This window comes from Spermophilus citellus (genome assembly GCF_964194105.1).
Source record: "Spermophilus citellus genome assembly, chromosome: 12".
Taxonomy (NCBI): Eukaryota; Metazoa; Chordata; class Mammalia; order Rodentia; family Sciuridae; genus Spermophilus; species Spermophilus citellus.
Genome location: NC_138198.1, coordinates 69,507,547 through 69,523,876, shown reverse-complemented (window position 1 = coordinate 69,523,876; position 16,330 = coordinate 69,507,547).

Here is a 16,330-nt window from a genome sequence, read left to right as displayed (position 1 = left end):
AAATTAATTTTCTAGTGTATCATTTCCTTCTTTTATGCCATCTTTGATTAGAAAGACACCTATGTATCAACCACTGGAGAAAGTGATTTGATACATTTGGGGAAACTGCTGGTCAGCAAATGCACCAGAGGTGATGAATGACATTACTACCCTATACTTAAATATAAAATGTATAATTAAAAATCATCATAAATATTAAATGAAGTTGAGTATTTGACAGCAATGTAAGAATGAGTGAGAATACCTTTGAGTTGATGAACTTTCAATCTAACTTTTCAATAAAGAATGTGTTCAGAAAGTTTGTTTCATTCTAGCATTTACATGTATTTGTTAGATTATATATTTCAGTAATTTTATGTTGCCTTACATTCATACACTAGTAGTGATAAAAACTATGTGCCAAAACTAAGAAAAATTCATCCTACATACTATAAAATGACTTAATAATATTTGTATATGATATACTAATGGGTATTATCAGTTTTATTTACATTGAAATCTATTGTCCTTAGTCTAATAGATCAAACAATTTCTAATGCTTTCATTTTACATTATTTGGAAATGACAGGAAATCATATTTCATATATTTTAGTAAGAAAACAATACATCTTCACTTAATAGTTTCTTTGTTGGGTCTTATAAGGTATTTGTTTATAGTTTTGAAAGAGAATATATTCCTCCAATGTGGAGAATATTTGATTAATTAGTATCAAATGTATCAGATGTCTTTTGTTCTTTTTTCAGAGCTTTCTAAGAACATAGTGTTCAAAATTTCATTTTAATTTGACTTATTAGGGCATTAGTTGAGGATGATGCATATGGCAAATAGTCTCTATTCTTATACACTCAACAGTGTATATATCTGAAATGAAGAAAGAAAAATATAATAGCTTTGGACAAAGTTTTTATACACACAGGACATTGACATTGTTTCTCCTGTTTGACTAACCACAAACATAAGGTTACATGGAGTTTAAGCTGTGTCATAATTTCAAAAATGTTAGAATGTTGAAGGGATAGGGTAGTAAAAGAATCAGGAAATTTGTTTTTATAAATATTTGTCTTATTTTATGCATAAAAGTTGATTAAATTAATCTTGACCAAACATCTGATTACAATAGAAATGTATTGGAAAGGAAAATTAGAATAGTCATAATCACTAGATCTACCAGCCATTGAACTCTGACTTGATCCCACCAAATATCCATCAGTGAAATCTCAGAATAATAACCAATAACCTTCTTAAAGGCTAAACCTTCATAAAACAAAGTTACACAGTGAAAACTCTCTGTCAATTTGAATTAACTATTTGACCACATAATGTGTTTCTGGACCATAATCATAAACATCATTCACCTGGTTCCTTGCAAAGATCTTTAGATTCACTGAAGTCCGTATTACATGAGAATAAAATTCATTTCATTTTTCCTCACCATTTCCCTTTATTCCTCTGTAACATGCATGCTCAAAATAAGATCACAATTGATTTTAAGAATAAAAGCATCTTTAGAGATAAGCCATAAGCCAATAAATGCTAACCAATCCAGCCATTTTAGTCAATAGTCATCATATCAGTAGGACCTATGTGTTTTTCAGTTCCCCAAGCAGTGATGTGTAAAAAGTCAAGAATGTTGAGCTTTAAGGGGAAACACTGTTGATGCTTGCTACTTTCACAGCATTGTAGATCACTCAAAGTTCACAGCATGTGAAACAATGCAATCTGTTTTTCATACATCCGAACTAATTGGATGCTGACTTCTCTGCAGTATTGTTATAGCTGAGAATACAGGAAAACAACAACAAAAATAGAGGTACACAAATAATGAAGGCTGTGTTAATGAGCTAAGACTTAAAACATACGTATAGTCACTGATTCTTCTGTTTCAGAACTATCAAACAGAACAATCAGGACACTTATTCTAATTTCCAAATGAGAAAAATGTTATAGAATGAAAGATGTTAACAGGTTATAATAGACCTCAATTCTGGTTGTAATACTAAAATTATTTCCAGCTTCCTTTCTACAACTTGTCATAGAAAATCTAAAGCAGGTTGATAGATCTGAAATTGCATATAACAATGCTAAAAAATAAAATTATATATATATATATATGCCTTTATAGAATATAATCCAAAACAATAAACAACTGTGTTGATGACAGACAAAGCTTGGATGTATGAAAAAATTTGTTGCAAATGTAGGATTTTCCTGTCACAGGATCATAACTGGGAAGGAACAAAAAATATTTTTTTCTAGAGAAAAAAAAAACCTGGATAGAATGCTAATATGGAATTTGAAAGTGATTTTAAAGTACCAAGTCCCAATTTGCAGTGACCAGTTTACTTTGATTTTCTATCACTTCTACATTCTCAGTCAACCCACACACTGACATCAGATCTCTTCACTCTAGAGGTACTAACTCCATGAATGTTCAGGAATGGGTAAATCAATCTTGGTTGGAATACAAAGCACGACTCTAGGAATCAGGGGAAAAAAGAGTTGACTCTGGCCTTCATCTATTGGGGAATTGCCTCAAACATAACACCAGACAAAATAGATGCTAAGTGTGCAAGTTCAACTTCAGTTACACCTCTAGTAGATATTATTGAAACTTGAATCTTATTAGTTTTATAAGATTGTTTCCTTTTACAATTTTTTGCTACTTTTTAGAAATTTAAGCTTCACATTCAGGAGTGATGAGTAACAGGTGATTTTGTTAATTAAAAAATACTCCCATTCATTGACTTGATTGCTTTTCAAAAGAATGCAGATATTGTCTTATTGAATATCTACTATATGTCAAACATGAAGCCAGTTGCTGGGGATACAGAGATGAATGAAATGTTTCTATTCTCAGGGACACATGGTTTGGTGGAGAAGACAAAGAGATATAAAACTAACTCTAATATGATATGGTAAACGTTATACTGAAGTATAATTAAACATGATGCAACCACAGATGGCATGATTAATTCTGTGGGGGAGGAAGGTCAGGCAATTTTGTGAGTGTGTATGGGAAATGCTATTTTTAAAAGCATCAAATACACATTATTAACAGATGATTATATCTAAGTCTTGGCACAAATCTATTTCTGAAAATGTGGCACACTATGAGAAGAAAACACAATTAATTTCAACATTTATTAAAATATCTGAACAAATAGCAAAACCAAATATTCAAGAAATATCAGTGTCCTAATGTTCATTGCAAGCAAATATTCAGTGATATAAATTTTGGACAGCATGTTGAAGTGCCTCCTAATTTGTTACGGTTATTTCTATGACTTGTTATCTTCCTACATTTACAATCTTAATCTTATATATTGTTTTTCCAAGGAACTAATCTTTATGTTTTACTTTGTCCTCGCTCAAAAAGTTGATATTACTTTTTTTTAGTATGCAGAGATGAACAATGTGTTAAGGACCAGATAGGCTAATCCTTATAGTAAGAGAATTACTAAAGTGGAGGGAAGTCATATTACATTTTATGACCTCAAGTCTCATTTTCATTTTCACCCATGAGGACTGTGTTAGGATTCTCCTGAGAAACAAAACCAGTGAGATAAATATAGATTTATCTTTAGATATCTTTATCCATATCTTTAGATATAAAAAAGGAGATTTATTATAAGAATTGGCTCACATGATTATGGAGGCAGATAAGTCCCAGGATATGCCATCTGCAAACTGGAGGGCCAGAGAAGCTCCCAGTGTAACTAATTCTGAGTTCAAATACCAGAGAACCTTAGGAGCCAAAAATGAGGTTAAACTTAGTTACAAAGTACTTAAGGGGTACATGCCAGACAAGGTGAGAAAGTGTATACATTATAAAGTGAGATTTGTAAAATTGAGTTGAAAATTAATAGAAAAATACAAAAGCATAAAATGTACATTATATTTACAATCATTTGCACTTCATGCTCATTATTTCAAAAATGTTAACTATAGAAAATAGAAAAATAAGAGTTTTAATAACTATGTGATTAATTTTTTTAAACAGTTAATACAAAATAACACAAAAATAGTTTCTTCTTATATTAACCAGAAGTTATAAAGCCAACACAAATATGCAAAAGAGTGTGTTACTGTATTTATTTCTGAATGAATCTTTCTATGAATTTGGTATTAGAAAGAAATATTTAAATGTCACACTACTGTTAAGACTGCATATATGCTACTAGGAGTTATGCCAAGTTTGTAGTTGTACTAGTATTTGTACATACATTTCTAAGAAATGTGTTATATTAATTTTAACATGATCTCTAATTTATTAGTAATCAACTATATGCAAATATATAGAAATCAAGAATTCTTCCTAATAACAAATGTTACACTTGTTTTTAATCATCTCTAGAAATCTTTAGCTGACCACAGTGCCAGCATGACTAAAGCCTCAAACATTATGTTTCCTTACACACAAGATGCTATTTATGACTTATCACTTTTAAAATGGTTCATATACTATGACTCTGAGGCAGAATGTGCCCATGCATACTCTTTCAAAGAAAATAGATTGTGATTGAGCAAGGATGTCATGTTTAAGTTGCACATTTGCATTTCAGAGGACAGTATATCAATGTGGAACTGAGTATCTGTTTCCCAAAAAGATTATGTCTAGGGATGAAGATTTGCTAAATATTAATATAAAGGTAAACACTAATGTGGCTAAAATTGATGAAAGGCCATAAGAAGATTAAAGACAGGAATTTGGGGCATACACAGTTTTATAATAGAAGGAGAAGAACCAAACACAACAAAATAAATACAAAAGTAGAATGGAGTGGGATGAAAAATAGGAGAATTCAAGAAATGAATTATAAAGAGAAATAAGACATATTTGAAAAAGAAGGATTAGCTTTCAAAAGTGTAGAACTCAGAGGCGAAATTTATTACTAGTGAATGATAGGTCCATGAAGAATTGAAGACAGATGTTCTTAGAAGATGTTTAGGACCAACAGATGAAGATGTTAAGTACTATTCTAAAATAACTTGTTACACCACAGAGGAAAGGTGTAAGTTGGAGAGGACAGAAAACAGCAATGACAATGAGGACAAAAACAAGCCAAAAAAGCCAAAATACAGGCACTTGAAAGAAGTTCACAGTAAAGTATATAAGGAAACTGATTGATTTTAGGAACTAAATATCAAATAAATAAAATCATGGGAAACAGTGCACAAAATACAACATGAGAAAAGAGAAGAACAGAGAGAACACACAGCAGAGGATCAGCACATTACATGTTCCTTCATGGAAATGTCTTTGACTTTCCAATTAAAATAAAGATCTAAGTCATTTATTTAAGACATAGAGAATAGAGAAAAGTGTGAGAAATTGGACAATTACCATGTCAATTGGTTATATATTCTAAAAAGTGCTATTTTATATCCAGTGGCACTAGAAAATAATTTGACAAGTACGATTATAGATCCAAAATTAAGCAACTTCAAAGTACTTACTTTGAGGTTTGCTAGAATTTTAAAAGGAAGGGGTAATTCATGGGTTTAAAAAAATAACAAAAAGGAAACAAACAGTATAAATTTCCTGTTTCTTCTCCCTCCCCCCAGAAATGATTATCAATTAATATGGTTATTTCTAAAGTTTTTGCAAATTTTTACCTTTGCATTTGTCTTCTGAGGATATAAAACCAAATTAAAAATTAGATGCACTTATTTGGAAGTAATTGGATGCTTAACTTTTATTTTCAGAAGAGTGTATGGAAATATTCCTCAACATTGAGGAATATAGAAATCTTATTTAATTATGCAACTCTCCTTAACCCATTTATCTAATTTTTCTCAAGAAAAGTGACAAGAATTGTGAATCAGAAAAATTATCCATCATCTCATGGGCCATAGAAATACAATGTTTCTATGAACACACACTCAAAACCCCAAAATATCTTGGACTCATAATCTCCCACAGATTTACCATGTCTTCAGCTTTTGCCACATCTCCTTCAACCACTGTATTCTATTTTTAATACCATTGCTATTTCTTAAACACCCACAGTAGCCTTTATAACTAGTATATTTTTCTACTCCTTTCTATACTATTTTATGGATAAATCTCTTTGAATTTTCCCTCATACCATGATAATCAATTCAATAACAAATAATTCTAACAGTTTGGGCATGTATCCTGCTCATTCATTGAAGATTCCTATAACCACTAGAGCCATCTTTTTTGAAAAATTTCTGAATTTTTATATTTTTTGTCCTTTATAAGGTATTTTATTATAATTATGTACATACACTTAAACATTCCAAATATGTGGGTAAATATTTACTTCCCTTTTCATGAAAGTGGTTGATAGTTTATTAATAATAGTTGTTTTTGTTTAGAGCTTTATAATTATAGATAATTATTGGGTTCATCCTCACAAACTCATACATACATGGAATTAGATTTCAGTTCATCATGTCCCTGCTTTTCCTTCCCATCTTCCTTCCCATCTCCCATCTTCCTCTACTCTACTAGACTTCTTTTTGCTCATCTATTAATTTATATTTGATTGGTTCTTTCTACCGAGGCATACAGGTGAAGTTCCTTGACATAGATTTTATACATGCACATAATATGATTTAAAAATAATTCATTCTGCATTGCCTTTTAATATTACTTTTATAAGTAAAGATTGAAAGCATGAACAGCAGACATAGGCAAATTTCATAATCTCCTGCCTCAGTTTTCTTATCTGTAAAACCAGATAATTACCTAACTTTATAGGTAATTATAAGGAATCAAAGTAATCATAGATCATTCCTATCATTGTGTCAGACACATTATAAATACCCACACAATGATAGTTATAATGATGACAATGATTACTTTGCAACATTTTTAATACTTACTGAATGACAGTCATTTAATAATGAATTGCTTTCGATCTTGCAGACCCAGTTATTGTTTTTGTAAAATCAAATGTAGACAATGGAGGAATATAATAGGCTTTTAAGACATTCCTGAACATATATTACAGGGAAGTTTAATTTATATAGTAGTCCATAGAAACCTAAGTATCTGTGAGTTTCAATTACTCCATAAAATTATTTTTATAGTGATATTGTTGCACTATTTTTTAATCATGTTGACATTTGCAATAATTTTGTAAAAACAATGGTGAGTAAAATGACAGCCTTTAGCAAGAAATAACTTAGTAGAACAATGTGGCATCATGACTGGAAAAAAATATTTAATCCCTGAGCACTTGTGTGTGTGTGTGTGTGTGTGTGTGTGTGTGTGTGTGTTTTAGTATTCTAGGGGTGAAATGGAACAGACACAAAAAGTACATCCTTTGCTGATTTGTACCATGGTTTTCTGGGTTGTTGAAGTGCAAGCTAAGTTAGTGGGATTTGCCTTCAACATTGTTTTTCCTTAAAGGAATAAATGGTGGATGAAATCAAAATTAAACAAAGATATGTGGAAGATATATGCTTCAAATGAAGCACTATCACCCATGAAAAATTTCTATTTCAAAGATATAAATCAGCAAAAATTTAAATTTCTGACATTTTGACTCTGCTACTGTTAATTTGAGGGCTTCCTAGCTTGCACAGTATTTTTTAGATGATATTGGCCATGATATTAACAAATGTGATTCTTTTTTCTGATATTGTGTAACATAATTGTTAAAAGGTTGCATAACCCTAAAAACAAATATTTTCTAATTTAGCAATATGCAATATTACAGAATCCTATTAAGGTAAAAGATGTATTCAAAGAGCATGGTAAATCAATGAATTTTAATGTAACAGTACACAAAAAGTTTATTGGTATATTACAAGGATCAACAATGCAATTAACCATTTAAAATCAATACATGTGGGCTGGGGCTGTAGCTCAGAGACAAAGCTCTTGCCTTGCATGGGAGAGGCACTGGGTTCGAGCATTAGCATCACATAAAAATAAACAAAATAAAATCATGCTGTTCATCTACAACTACATTTTTTTAAAAATCAATACATGAAAGTTTTAATGAATTCTAAAAGTATTATAGATATATCTGATAACTTGAGTAGTGATGGTATTAAAGGAGTATGCTTATGTCTATAATCAGGAAATTATATGTATTAAATATGAACTGTTTCTTTATATGTCAATTCAACTTAAAGGAGCTTAAAATTAGAATACTCACAATTTTCTGAAAAAGCTATTAACACACTTATGCTCTTTCAAATTTATAAAAGGGTAGGCAGATTTTATTTTTATGCTCAACTAAATATCATAGTGTCACTAAGTGAATGCAGAATCAGAATAAAATGAGACTGTCTTCTATTAAGGCAGACAACAAAGATATGCAGAAAATCTAATGCAAAATGCCACTCATCTTGTTTACAAAATACACACATGCTTATATTATTTTCATTATATATTAACATGGAATAGCCTTGTTGTTTTATTTATAAATGAACTGATAAATATTTATAATTTCTCTACTTTCTAGAAAGGTGAATATTGAAAAATATAACCTATATAAACAGAATCTCTTTGATGTTCTAAATATTTTTTGAGAGTATAAAGGTGATTAGACTGTTCAGGTCCTTGGCCCATTTGTTAATTGGGTTATTTGTTATCTTATTGTTTAATTTTTTGAGTTCTTTGTACATTCTGGATATTAGGGCTCTATCGGAGGTGTGGGGGGTAAAAATTTGTTCCCAGGATGTAGGCTCTCTATTTACCTCTTTTATTGTTTCTCTTGCTGAGAAAAAACTTTTTAGTTTAAGTAAGTCCCATTTGTTTATTCTTGTTGTTAACTCTTGTGCTATGGGTGTCCTATTAAGGAATTTGGAGCCTGACCTCACAATATGTAGATCGTAGCCAACTTTTTCTTCTATCAGACGCAGTGTCTCTGATTTGATATCTAGCTCCCTGATCCATTTGGAGTTAATTTTTGTGGATGGCAAGAGAAAGGGATTCAATTTCATTTTGTTGCATATGGATTTCCAATTTTCCCAGCACCTTTTGTTGAAGATGCTATCCTTCCTCCATTGCATGCTTTTAGCCCCTTTATCAAATATAAGATAGTTGTAACTTTGTGGATTAGTCTCTGTGTCTTCTATTCTGTACCATTGGTCCACCTGCCTGTTTTGGTACCAGTACCATGCTGTTTTTGTTACTATTGCTTTGTAGTACAGTTTGACCTCTGGTATCGCTATACCTCCAGTTTCACACTTCCTGCTTAGAATTGCTTTTGCTATTCTGGGTCTTTTGTTTTTCCATATGAATTTCATGATTGCTTTGTCTATTTCTACAAGAAATGCCGTTGGGATTTTGATTGGTATCGCATTAAACCTGTAGAGAACTTTGGGTAATATCGCCATTTTGATGATGTTAGTTCTGCCTATCCATGAACAGGGTACATTTTTCCATCTTCTGAGATCTTCTTCTATCTCTCTCTTTAGGGTTCTGTAGTTTTCATTGTATAAATCTTTCACCTCTTTTTTTAGGTTGATTCCCAAGTATCTTATTTTCTTTGAGGATATTTTGAATGGAGTGGTTTTCCTTATTTCCATTTCAGAGGTTTTGTTGCTGATATACAGGAATGCCTTTGATTTATGTGTGTTGATTTTATAACCTGCCACTTTGCTGAATTCATTTATTAACTCTAGCAGCTTCTTTGTAGACTCTTTTGGGTCTGTTAAGTATATTATCATGTCATCCGCAAATAGCGATAGTTTAATTTCTTCTTTTCCTATTTTTATGCCTTTAATTTCTTTTGTCTGTCTAATTGCTCTGGCTAGTACTTCGAGAACTAAATTGAATAGAAGTGGTGATAGAGGGCATCCCTGTCTTGTTCCAGATTTTAGAGGAAATGCCTTCAGTTTTTCTCCGTTTAGGATGATGCTAGCCTGAGGTTTAGCATATATAGCTTTTACAATGTTGAGGTAAGTTCCTGTTATCCCTAGTTTTTTCTAGTGTTTTGAACATAAAGGGATGCTGTACTTTGTCAAATGCTTTTTCTGCATCCATCGAGATGATCATGTGGTTCTTGTCTTTAAGTCTATTGATGTGGTGAATAGCATTTATTGATTTCCGTATATTGAACCATCCTTGCATCCCAGGAATGAATCCTACTTGATCATGGTGCACAAGTTTTCTGATATGTTTTTGTATTCGATTTGCCAGAATTTTATTGAGAATTTTTGCATCCAAGTTCATTAGAGATATTGGTCTGTAGTTTTCTTTCTTTGAAGTATCTTTGTCTGGTTTTGGGATCAAAGTGATGTTGGCCTCATAGAATGAATTTGGAAGAGCTCCTTCTTTTTCTATTTCTTGAAATAGCTTGAAAAGTATTGGTATTAATTCTTCTTTGAAGGTTTTGTAGAACTCCGCTGTATACCCATCTGGTCCAGGGCTTTTCTTGGTTGGTAGTCTTTTGATGGCTTCTTCTATTTCTTCTTTTGTTATTGGTCTGTTTAAATTGTGTGTGTCTTCCTGTCTCAATCTGGGCAAATCATATGCCTTAAGAAATTTATCGATATCTTCATTATCTTCTATTTTATTGGAATATAGGGTTTCAAAATACTTTCTAATTATCTTCTGTATTTCTGTAGTGTCTGTTGTGATATTGCCTTTTTCATCCCGTATGTTAGTAATTTGAGTTCTCTCTCTTCTTCTTTTCGTTAGCATGGCTAAGGGCTTGTCTATCTTATTTATTTTTTCAAAGAACCAACTTTTAGTTTTATCAATTTTTTCAATGGATTCTTTTGTTTCAATTTCGTTGATTTCTGCTCTAATTTAAATTATTTCTTGTCTTCTACTACATTTGCTGTTGTTTTGCTCTTCCTTTTCTAGGTTTTTGAGGTGCTGCGTGAGTTCATTTATTTGTTGTTTTTTTCTTTTTTTGAGGTAAGAACTCCAAGAAATGAATTTCCCTCTTAAAACTGCTTTCATTGTGTCCCATAGATTCTGGTATGTTGTGTCTGTGTTATTATTTGATTCTAAGAATTTTTTCATCTCCTCCTTTATGTCTTCTATAACCCATTGATCATTCAATAACATATTGTTCATTTTCCATGTGATGTAGGATTTTTCCTTCCTTCTTTTATCATTGATTTCCAATTTCATTCCATTATGATCAGATATGGTGCATGGTATTATCTCCACGCCTTTATATTTACTAAGAGTCGCCTTATGGCATAATATATGGTCTATCTTTGAGTAGGATCCATGTGCTGCTGAGAAGAACGTGTATCCACTTGATGATGGTTGATATATTCTATATATGTCGGTTAAGTCTAGGTTATTGATTGTGCTGTTGAGTTCTATAGTTTCTTTATTCAGCTTTTGTCTAGAGGATCTGTCTAATGGCGAGAGCAGTGTGTTGAAGTCACCCATAATTATTGTGTTGTGGTCTATTTGACTCTTGAACTTGAGGAGAGTTTTTTTATGAACGTTGCAGCTCCATTGTTTGGTGCATACAAATTGATGATCGTTATGTCTTGTTGGTGGATGGTTCCTTTTAACAGTATATAGTGACCTTCTTTATCCTTCTTGATTAACTTAGGTTTGAAGTTGATTGTATTCGATATGAGTATGGCCACTCCTGCTTGCTTCCGAGGACCATGTGAGTGGTATGATTTTTCCCAACCTTTTACCTTCAGCCTGTGTATGTCTTTTCCTATCATATGAGTCTCCTGAAGGCAGCATATTGTTGGATTTGTTTTTTTGATCCAGGTTACTAGCCTATGTCTCTTGATTGGTGAGTTTAGGCCATTAACATTTAAGGTTACAATTGAGATATGATTTGTACTTCCAGTCATGCTTCTTTATTTATTTATTTTAGTTTGGCTAGTTTTGCTTTTTGGTTATTTTCCTCCCCCTTTACTGAGATACCTCCTGCTGTTAGTTTTGGGCACTATTTTTCAATTCCTCTTCTTGTAGTGTGTTGTTCAAAATGCTTTGCAGAGCTGGTTTTCTTGCTGCAAATTCTTTTAGCTTTTGTTTATCGTGAAAGATTTTAATTTCATTGTCAAATTTGAAGCTCAATTTTTCTGGATATAGTATTCTTGGTTGGAATCCATTATTTTTCAGCGTTTGAAATACATTATTCCAGGATCTTCTCGCTTTCAAAGTTTGTGATGAGAAATCGGTCGTTAACCTAATTGGTTTACCCCTGAATGTAATCTGTCTCTTTTCTCTTGTAGCTTTTAGTATTCTCTCCTTGTTCTGTACTTTGGCTATCTTCATAATTATATGTCTTGGGGTTGGTCTATTATGGTTTTGAATGTTTGGGGTCCTGTAGGCTTCCAGGATTTGGCAATCCATTCCATCTTTCATCTCTGGGAAGTTTTCTAGAATTATTTCATTTAATATGCTGTCCATTCCTTTGGTTTGAATCTCTGTGCCTTCTTCTATCCCTATGACTCTCAGATTTGGTTTTTTTATGACATCCCATATCTCTTGAATAGATTGCTCGTGGGATTTAAGCATCTTTTCTGTGTTGACTATATTCTTTTCAAGTTGATAAACCTTGTCTTCATTATCTGATGTTCTGACTTCTACTTGATCAAGTCTATTTGTAATATTCTCATTTGAGTTTTTAATTTGGTTTATAGTTTCCTGCAATTCTAGGATTATTGTTTGATTTTTTTTAAGATCTCTATCTCCTGGTAGAGCTCGTTCTTTGCCATTTGAATTTGTTTGTTTAATTCATTTTCAAAATATACTTTTATTTCTTGGACTTGCTGTCTCATGTCTTCTCTAATATTCCTTTCCATTCGAGTTAGGTATGCCTTGAGTTCTTTCCCTATCCCTGTTTCTGATGTTTCTATGTCCTCCTGTAGAATTGAGTTGTCTTGCATTGTTTGTAATCCTTTTTTCCCTTGTTTTCTCATGTTGTCCACGTTACTTTCCAGCTCTTTTTGATTGTCATGTTTCTGCTCTCTTCTATAGATTTGTTTTGTTTCTGTATTACTCTGATGTCTCTCCTTTGTGTTGTTAAACTATGCCTGCTAACGTGGATTCCGCTGGGAAGGAATTCCGACGTCCGAGCTCCAGTGACGACACTACTCTGCTATGACGGGCCCCAGTCTCCTTGCCGGGGTGCCGTAATGGGGGGGTGTGACTGGACTGTCTCTGTTTGGTTTCAGCTCCCGGTCGCAGCAGGTGGGCAGTCTCCAGCCACCCAGTATCACAGGCCGCAGGCAGGTGATCAGTCGCCAGCGGGTGGGCATTCTCCTACCGCCCAGTTACGCGGGCAGTGGGTGAACCGTCGCCGGCGGGCCTGCAGTTTACAGCTGCCCAGTCGCGAGGGCCTTGCCTCTAGTCTCCTGATTTCTCCTGCTAGTCTTGGTTTCTCCTGTTTTGTTGTTGCAATCTGTCGGAGAGTGGCGGTGGATACTTCAGCTCTCCAAGATGGTGGCCGCTGGTTGCCTTAGTGGAGTGTCCCTTGTGGGGGATGGGGCTGTACCGCTTCCTTCCCCGTCTGCAATCCCGAACTCAGCCCAGGGGTCAGTGCGGGCTTGGCTGGTGGGATACCACCGTTTCGCAGCCACTTATCTCCCTGCTTACCAGTTAATCCCTTCTCTGTGGCGCCACGCCTTCTGTAGCCGCAGGGCAGGCCGCGCGAATCAGACAGCCTGGATCTCCGGGGTCACACCGTTGGCTTTTGGGATCCCCGGCACTCTACGGTTTTGATTTCTTCTGCTTGCCCCTCCCCCAGCGCTGGCTAGACTGGTTTTGTTTTGGCTGCTGATGGAAGGGGGGGTTGAAGGTCAGGTGCCTCTAGCTCTCCTTTAGTCTTTATGCAGGCTCACTGTGATACTCCCTCCCCCTGAAAGTCTAGGAGAGATTTTATGCGAAATCCCCCTATGTATGGGGGCTGAACTGAGTGACACACACCTGTTTTGTTGTTGCAATCTGTCTGAGAGTGGCAGTGGATACTTCAGCTCTCCAAGATGGTGGCCGCTGGTTGCCTTAGTGGAGTGTCCCTTGTGGGGGATGGGGCTGTACCGCTTCCTTCCCCGTCTGCAATCCCGAACTCAGCCCGGGGGTCAGTGCGGGCTTGGCTGGTGGGATACCACCCTGTCACAGCCACTTATCTCTTGCTTACCAGTTAATCCCTTCTCTGCGGCGCCACGCCTTCTGTAGCCGCGGGGCAGGCTGCGCGAATCAGACAGCCTGGATCTCCAGGGTCACACTGTTGGCTTTTTGAGATTTGGAATTTGAAGAACATGGTCAGGGAAAGCCAGTGTCTCAGATGCCCTGAGCACACACCTCTGGAGTTTTTTGTCTTTGTTGCATGTAATCCTTGCCATTCAAACAACCAAATGCAAAACAGCCCTCTTTGGAAGCAACCCAATACTTTCAGCATAGCTTCTAATTTTTCATGATCTCTCCTGAGTCTTGTCCCCTTGGCCCTTCTTCTATTTCCTTCCACCAAATGGCTGGAGCAAACAGTCCTAACACCACCATTGACAGCGATGGAGGATTCATGGTGTTCTCTTACATAAATCATATCTTTCACAAGATGCTGATGATTGGCTTTTCTATGTGATTCAGGACAGGGAAATGAGAAGCTTGGAATAAGTGGCAGGGCTGCACAGGGGGATACATAAAGGAATGTGCCTGGTTCACTAAGGCCCACATGGTTCTCTTGGGGTGCTAAGTGATGTTGGGTGCACATAGAACGGTTTCCGTATTGGGAATTGATCCCTCCTGGAACTAGACTGGCCCATGTCTAAGCACTGTTGCCCATTCCTTCTATCAGATCCTCATTATTATGAAGCTATAGCTTGGATTTTTCCAATGAGTATTCTTTTTTTTAGTAATCCTATGCTTTGCTTACCTGCCAGGTTTGTGGAATTTGAGGTTGTAAAGATGGAAGGTCCAAAGCTTCAGTTGATGATGGATTCCAGTGTCAGACACTTCTAATTTCACAGAGGCTCTATCTTCCGCATTCTCCAGTCCTTGATATTGGGCAGCAGGACAGAGCTAAACACATTTCCAGAGGAGTTGTAATAAAGGGAAAAAAATGTAACAATGAAGTCTGCTGTTCCACATGTGAACATTTTGTTCAGGGTAGGGTACTTGTTTTGCAAGAAGAACAGAATCTAGTCTCTGGGATTCCAACTACCTTTGGATTTGAAGTGAATATGGCCTAGTCTAAGTTGATATCTTCTCTCCCCTTATCTATGCAAAGAGCCAACAAACCTTCTGCACAGGACATGACTCTGTGAGGCCCAAGTATATCCAATATGGGTATCTCAAACTGTCCTCCCATGTGACATACATTGTCCAACTAGTACACAGTCATCACTCATAGGTCCTGATGTCAGAATGTGCAGGGCCATCCTGGACCAGATTAGGACCCTTGAACACACTTCCTTCCACCAAATGGATGGAGCAAACCTGGAACCACTATGTATGCATCATCCCTTTCCCTCTGTCCTAGTGTGCACCTCCAGAAAGGCTGTCCCTGAGGCTCACCCACCAGAAGTCTAATCTAGTGGCACCAGAGATCAAGGTGCCTGACTAGATCATGCCTGAAGACATTATAATATATATGGACATTATGAACACCTGGTGGGGTGTCCAACTTCATCATGTGAAAAGCCCCACATTTGGCCATGGAGGAGTCCAAGGGAAACTTGGAAGAGCATGGAATGGGGTGACATTTAAAAGGGGACAACTTGTACCAGGATCCAGATCTCCTACCCTCCATTGATGAGCTGTGCTCCAAGAGGATTTTGTCACCAAGGTGGGCTGGGCTGGGAACCCAGGTGTCAACAAGACTTTGGGAAAGCCAGCCCAGGCTCATGGAATTATCCTTAGTTCTTTAGGTTCTCAGCACTGTGTGTCTGTTGGGTGGGTAGCTCATGGTCTTGATTTAACAACCCCATGGTGTGAACCAGGAAGACATTATCAATGCTTCCTATGAATCTCAGAGGTGTCTTGACTTTGGGACACTTCCTACCAAGATCACACACAATCTCTTCTTCTCCTCCAGGTGCAGGATATATTTACCACACCCCCATTTCTTGGAGGTAGCTTTCCTTAGGACTATACATAGATATCTTGACCCTAACCAAAGAGCTGAACCAGGAGGAAGGACTCACCCAGCAGAATGGCCATCAGAACCTCAGTCTGACACCAAGACAGGTGACACCTCCCATTCAAATTTACACATCCCCCCATTCCCTCTGTCTCCCTTCATGCCCAATGAAGACCGTGCAAATGCCCATTTCCTTCTGCAGGTGGTGAAAAATCACCTACTTCCCTTAAAGTAGAAAGGATCAGTGTAGGTGCCCCAAAGTTATGTTGTGCCCTGACTAAAGTGCTTCTAAATCATCTGCCAGCCAAGGTGTAGCATAACATAGTGATAGCAC